Source organism: Olea europaea, chromosome 4 (assembly GCF_002742605.1).
Source record: "Olea europaea var. sylvestris chromosome 4, O_europaea_v1, whole genome shotgun sequence".
Taxonomy (NCBI): Eukaryota; Viridiplantae; Streptophyta; class Magnoliopsida; order Lamiales; family Oleaceae; genus Olea; species Olea europaea.
This window is the reverse complement of record NC_036240.1, coordinates 13,589,230-13,596,909: the sequence shown is the minus strand read 5'-3', so window position 1 is coordinate 13,596,909 and position 7,680 is coordinate 13,589,230. Positions and strand designations below refer to the sequence as shown.

The 7,680-nt window shown below is 35.3% G+C and overlaps 1 long non-coding RNA gene across 2 annotated transcripts; it reads left to right on the top strand.

Annotated features, from left to right (window-relative positions):
* Positions 1 to 461: 461 nt before the first annotated feature.
* Positions 462 to 6,817, top strand: LOC111393697. Of its 2 annotated transcripts, XR_002702478.1 has the most exons (4): positions 462 to 777; positions 850 to 1,002; positions 3,025 to 3,119; positions 6,647 to 6,817. It is a non-coding gene; the product is annotated as an uncharacterized LOC111393697 (long non-coding RNA). The 2 variants fall into 2 exon arrangements; XR_002702477.1 differs by having other exon boundaries at positions 462 to 1,002.
* Positions 6,818 to 7,680: the final 863 nt, after the last annotated feature.

Below are 7,680 nucleotides of genomic sequence, written 5' to 3'. Positions count from 1 at the left end.
CTGGCCAAACAATGAGAAGGTGGACATTTTTTTGTCCTTAAAAATGGGTGTGGGTCCCCTTGTTTGAGAGATAATTTGGTCAGGGTATGTGCAAATGACCATGTCAGACTATCATTTTGCTTGGAATATTCAATCAAATTGTGCCCCCTTTTATGTAAAACTATGCTACATGTAAACTTTTCTTTACACCCTACCATTTAGTATGATCGACGCCATTGATTTTGAGGAAACACATCATATCATTACACAGATTTTCTCCACATAGAGAGAATGTCATTGAAGATGTGCACCAAAGTGTACATCTAGTATAATTCTTTCAATAAAGCTACAAGTACAGGGGCTAGTTCACAGGCTCCTTACAGGATTTTAAAATTTTATTACGTGGCACTTCTAAAAACAAACAATCAAATAAAAGGAAACATGGCGGGGGAAAACACAAATTTTTTTTCCCATCATTCTCACCCCCGTAGAGCTCCCCCAAATTGGAGATAAGCCCAGCGACTGTGAAAACCAAATATGGCGTAAGAAGGGCAGGAAATCACAATGTTTTAAATTCATTCATCCCCGTCGACCTCCCCCAAATTGGAGATAAGCCTGGCAACTGTGAAAACTAAATCCAGCTTAAGGAAGGCAGGAAATCACTAATTTTCCTACCATTCACCTCCGTCGCCTTCCCCAAAATTGGAGAGAAGACCGCACCTGTCAAAACCGAATCCAACGTTTTCTGGCTGTAAATATATTAGACCAGCCATTTCGACGGCTTCTTCCGGCTGTGAGGTCAGCTGTGTATATTAAACTCAGAACTTTTTGTGTGATCACTTTTTAAATTTTCTTTTGACGTGTTGGCAGCGTTGTTAAGGAGGTGTTTGGAGTTTTACATGATAAAGTTTTGAGCTTGGAGCCACTGATATGTGTTAAAGTAGATGTAGCAGAGGATGTAAAGCTGGCTGATTTTCATTTTTATTGTCATCCATGTGCTTGGAGCCACTGATATGTGTTAAGGTAGATGTAGCAGCATTTATCATAAAAATTGTGTTGGTCGAATTGTTACTTGTGCATGGTTTCAAAGTGGTTTTTTGTTAATATATATTCTTATTTTTATGCTCATGTTTGTGTATAAGATCTCATATTCTGACTTATATTACTCACAAAAGGATTAAGGAGTGTTCAACAAAGCACTATAGAAATCCATAACATTTACTAGAATGATGAATATAGAATGATAGACCTTCACATTCGTGGTTCACAACATTTACCATTGCAATTTGATTATAAATAACTTCTATTACATCATCCAAAATGTAGCACCACACTAATTATGACATTACAGAACAATGGAAATACAAAATGCAACACTATTAGTCTTTGTACTACAAACGTAACTAGACAACCCTTTCAATTTATTAAACATAATCCAGCCAACCCCTTTCCAATTCCCTTCATCACACCATTTTCCCTTGCGAAATGTCACGTTCAACAAAATCTTGGAACTTCGTTTCTCGCTTGTTCGAGCTAGCATTTCAAGTATGCTTGACAAATTTTTCGACGTCCTCGTTCGTTGCCTGATTCATTGTTTCATTATTGAGACTTGATTCGCCACTTGATTCTCCTAGCACAATCCAGTCAAAATAGCTACAGTTATTACTGCATGTTTTGAATGAGTATCAACCCGCAATTTTTATATCCATGTTCACACCACCGGCATTGACATTCTCTCGGGCAGTCCTCGAGGTAGTGCAACACGCTTCTATAATTGTGACAAACTCCAACATTCCTTCATCTAATCATGAGATTAGAAACCATATAACTCAAATGAAGCAAGAAGGGACTTAAATTCATATTAACAATGAAGTTCTGTAATTAAGACGTGCTCTGATTTAAAAAAATAATACTAATAAAAAATAGCTTTACACCGATAATGATATGAGAAAGTATTATCATAAGCAAATCCAAATAACAGCAACTATGAAATTTACTCCTAGCACAATCCAGTCAAAATAGCTACAGTTATTTCTGCATGTTTTGAATGAGTATCAACCCGCAATTTTTATATCCATGTTCACACCACCGGCATTGACATTCTCTCGGGCAGTCCTCGAGGTAGTGCAACACGCTTCTATAATTGTGACAAACTCCAACATTCCTTCATCTCATCATGAGATTAGAAACCATATAACTCAAATGAAGCAAGAAGGGACTTAAATTCATATTAACAATGAAGTTCTGTAATTAAGACGTGCTCTGATTTAAAAAAATAATAATAATAAAAAATAGCTTTACACCGATAATGATATGAGAAAGTATTATCATAAGCAAATCCAAATAACAGCAACTATGAAATTTACTTGAATCTATGTGAAAAGTCTCGTGAACACCAGATCCTTTACATCTAACTTCATAATGGCAGCTATGCCCGATAACTAAACAAACAGCTCGAAACTTTATCATGTAAAACTTCAAATACCTCATTAAAAATGCAGCCAACACGTCAAAAGAAAATTTAAAAAGTGAATCAGACAAAAAGTGTTGAGCTTAATATACACAACTGATCTCAGAGCCGGAATAAGCCGTCGAAATGGCTGCGCTAATCGATTTACAGTCAGAAGACGTCGGATTCGGTTTTGACGGGTGCGGGCATCTCTCTAATTTTGGGGAGGTCGATGGGGGTGAATGGTGGGAAAATTAGTGATTTCCTGCCGGATTTAGTCTTCACAGTCGCCAGGCTTATCTCCAATTTGGGGGAGGTCGACGGGGATGAATGGATTTAAAGATTGTGATTTCCTGCCCTTCTTACGCCATATTTGGTCTTCACAGTCGTCGGGCTTATCTCCAATTTGGGGGAGCTCGGGGGTGAGAATGGTGGGAAAAAAAATTTGTGTTTTCCCCCGCCATGTTTCCTTTTATTTGATTGTTTGTTTTTAAAGTGCCACGTAAGAAATTTTTGAAATCCTGTAAGCAGCCTGTGAACCAACCCCTGTACTTGTAGCTTTATTGTAATTCTTTTATGTATTCTCGATTTGACAGGTTTGAGAATGTAATACTTTTGGAAAATGGAGCAATTTGTCACGGCTCACAACTTCTTAATAATTGGAGAGAACGAGATGACCTTTAGAAAAAAGGTATGCTCCCATTGACATCCTGTACCAGATATAATTGAGTAATATATTTTTTGTCTCAAAAATATATTACCGATTAGAATAAGCCTAGATTCTAAATGGAACAAAAACTTAATATTATGAAACTACCACAGTAGCTACAAATGTGGCTTTTGAAGAGTTGTCGTAGACAATGAAAAGAAATTTTTCCTTGAATATCTGTCACCACTTGATCGGCAGGATAAATGCCTTTATCTTTTAATGTCGAGCCAAACTCATTTTTGAAACTTATTACTGCCACCTCAAAGTTTCCCAATATTAAGTTTCATCAAAATCTCAAAATGATAACTTGTTCGAAGAGTATCTACACGCTTACATGATGCACCCACTATATTCACCATAATAGTAAGCATGTTAAACAAATCACCAAGGGCCAGAGACCACTACCGATTATCAATTCTTGTAAGGGTTGTCGTAGAATAGGTGTGAACGTTTGACATTTTTCACATTTCCTAGCAAAGTTCATTACATCCTTTCTCATATTATGCTAATAACATCCTTATTTCAAGGTCATTTATGCTAAAGAGTGTCCATTAGTGAGGTTACCACATACGCCTTCGTGGATCTCCTTCATCACACACCAAGCCTTGTCATTGCTTATATATCTAAAGAGATGGAGTCTATACACTCACTTGAATAAGATATCACCTTGCAGTGTATACCTAGCAGCTCTTATTCACAATTTTTGGGCTATCTTTGTATCTTCAACGAGTACTCCATCTTTAAAAAAATGATGTCTTGAATCCATGCATTTACCTTGTATGCATAGGATTTTCTTTATTTTTTGGCCAATTGATAGTTCTGAAAACAATTCTACGAAGACTATTTTAAACAGTTATGCGTCTTTTGAATTTGCCAATTTTAACAAGTCATTTGCATGCTCGTTTTCCTTTCTAGGAATTAAGGTAAGTTCAAACTTGTCGAAATACTAAAGTAACCTTATGGCTTCCGTGAGATATACAACCATTTTTTACCCTTGGAAGTGAATGTCTCGTTTAATTGGTTTACAACCATGAGTCACTTTTTATTTCAATATTTCGAGCATGCATTTCTTTTGCCAGCCATAGGCCTACCAATAGTGCTTCATATTCAGCCCACATTATTAGTTGCTTCAAATGTGAATTTTGATGCGTAATTCAATTTGTGCTCTATCTCCCGATAATCCATCCACAGACAAATTCTATGTTCCCTGTTCTAGCTCTTTCTCAGGGATAGGAACATCTGACAATTCTGCAATAAAGTCAGCTAATGCAAGTGCTTAACTACGGATCATCCTTAATAGTTTTTTTCTCAAATTGTCCCACCTCTACTATCAATTTCGTTAATCTTCCTGACACGTTAGGCTTTTGCAACACTTGTTTGAGTGGGAAATTTGTTAATACTGCAATGCTATAGCTCTAGAAATAGGGTCACAGCTTTTGCAACATCGTAACTAAGGTAAAGGCCAACTTTTTCATATTCGAATATCTTACATCTAGTCCTTACAAGACTTTATTTACATAGTAAGGGTAAGAAAAAGAAGCCAAGGTTTCACCTTTGTTTACTTGTTTCCAGAAACATTTTCAGCTTTTTAAGATTTCGTTTATTACTATTGTGCTTAGGTTAGAGGGTTAGTTGTCTTTGGCTCATTCTTCTACTCATCTTATTCTCCTTGAGTGACTAAAAAAAGGTCAATTGTGCTTCCAATCAGTGCCCTTCTTCTTTTACGAGTACCAAGTTGACCGTTGCCTTGGATACTGTTAGATATAGCAATAGTTTTTTTTTTTTGGTTCTCAGGTTTAGCTTATAGAGATGCTTTTCCCAGGTGATCTTTTAACGCTTGGAATTCATGTTCATATATTTCTTTCCTCCTTTCAGCACTTGAAAAAGGAGAACATTTGTCTATTACTCAAGATACAAACCTACTTAGGGTGACGACCATCACTGTTAAGCTTTGCACATCTTTTGGGTTAGATGGGGACTGCATTTTTTGAGGGCCTGAATTTTGTTGAAGTTCACTTCAATACCTTGCTGATTGACCATATTACTAAAGAGCTTTCTAGATTTTATTCCAAACATGCATTTTAATGAATTGAGTTTCATTCTGTACTTTTGCAATACATTGAAAGGCTCTTTTAAGTGTTTCAAATACCCTCTAGCCTGAAGGCTTTTTATAGGCATATCGTCGTACGCTTCCATTGTTTTCTCTATTTGGTTTGCGAACATTTTGTTCACTAGCATTTGATACGTAGTCCTCCACATTTTTTAGCCCAAAATGACATCACTTCGTAGCATCTACTAGCTAATGAATTTCAAGGAACGAAAACTAGTCTTTTAGAACAAGCTTTATTCAAATCCATAAAATCTAGAATCGGATTGCATATCTAAACTGGGTAGTGAACTTCGCAGATAAAGCCATTTTCTGATAGGAAACTTCAGGATCGATCCCTATCATTTTTGTATGTTTCCAGGTGAACGCATCCAGGTTCAAAGCTATGAAGTTTATAGCAAGCCTTTCATAGGTTCACTTAAGTCCTTACCGATTTTTAGAGCTCTACTCGAATCTTTTGAGCTAACAGATAAACTTTCTAGCACTTCGATCATTGTTGCTTCTGATGTACACTCAGTTATGCGGGGTCTTTAGAGTCATCAATTTCTAGTTTATCCTCGAGGTTACTCATTTCAACTACAACGATGATAATCTTAGGAGCTCTCAGACCTCATTTTTTTGTTGCTTTTGCAGTTCCTACATAAGATCCATTCATTTTACTTTAAAGACACTTCACCTTTATTCGTGGAGTATCTCATATGCAAATGATAGAGGGAGATAACTATGGTCGTCTACTTCAGGTTAGGTTGTCCAAGGACTTTGTCGTACGTAGATTTACCCTTGATGATGTCAAAGTTCATGTATTCTTGGTATTCCTGGTTCTCCTCTCCTATATTCACTAAAAAAGTAGCCTATCAGCGACGGGGTCTCCTCTAGTAAAGTGGTGAGGATTCGACACAAGGATCTAAGGGTTTTTTTTTTTTTTTTTATTCAGTCGAATTCTTCATTGTATAGCACTTTTTGTGCTTTTATTATTCAGGAGTATACAGTGAAAACATTCACTGCTATTGCTACCTCGATTATGACTACTTCATCTCCAATTCTTGAAATTTTAATTCTAAGTTTGATAGATAAAATTGAAGGGTCAAGAATTGTGTATTACCTATAAACCTTCCAGAGCAGAGCAGTGTTTCTCATCATTGTGCTTTCAGACCTTTGTTTATCTTTCGAATAGTCTCTGCTGCCGAGTTTACTCTGTATTGGTCTGAGGCATCTTCGGATTCTCATTCTTCAGCACTCCAGTTAATGTTTGACTTTTCCTTGTTTGTTTCATTCATTAGATTTCATGGATTTCTTAGCTTAAAGCATGGAAATTTGTGGTCTACTTTATTCAAGTTTTTCATAGATGGTACCAATTTGTTAAAAGTAGAAATTGAATCAATAAATTCTCTCACCTAAACAGGAAGTTCACTTTCAATTCTCATTACTTTTGTCCTCAAACTGAAGCAAGAGATGAAATTGCTATTTGGAAGGGAGATATTTGAATTGCATACGTTTCTCCTCAAGTAAGGTTGTATCTATAGATTTCTTTCAATGTTTAGAGATAATTCGATCATTTTGAGAGAATGGCATGTGGCAGCTCTTTATTGATTATCTTATAACTAATTCAATTTAAGAATCACGCTTTATTTATTGGCCCACGTGCATTTACTTACTAGTTTGGAAATAGCATGGATGAAGGGAAAGGTTTGCCTACTTGCACACTTCTTAGGTCTTTGTTGCCTTCACTTTGCTAGATGTGACAAAGTTCACGAAATGCTTTCCTTCGTTCAACAGGTGGTTTGATAGTTTGATTAGGAGATAAAATGTAGTAATAATAATAATAATAATAATAATAATAATAATAATAATAATATTTCTCTAAAGTTCAAATTAATTCTATTTAGCTATGTCAATTCACTACACTTCTAAGTGAATCCGAATAAATTTTAACCAAATGCATTCAAATTCTAAGAATCCTATTATCAACCATTATAATCATAAAAGTGTATCTCTACCCCTTTATCCAAATTTTCGAATTTTACTTTGTAGTCTAAATCTATAACTTATCTCCTGATCGGTAACAAAATCACAATTTAATTAAATAGTGGAAAATCAATCTTATTATTAAAAATTGTAAGTAAAATCAACACATGAAAAATTAAACTACAAGAATCTTAAAATTTAAAAATAAATAATCACACATAGTACTGTGCAAACTAATGATTACCTTCCCATACTAACGAAAGAAAAATAACTAAAAAGAATAAAGTTCATCACTGAGTTTTGAATCAAAGATGAAAGAAAAGAGTAGATCTTGTTTCAAGAATCTTCTTCTTCAAGCCCAAAATCTTAAAAATCCTAGATTGTGCTAATTTGATCTTGATTTGCTATATGTTTCTCTCTCTATAATTGTGTTCGAATAAATTAATAATGAAAACTAGATATAATATCAAA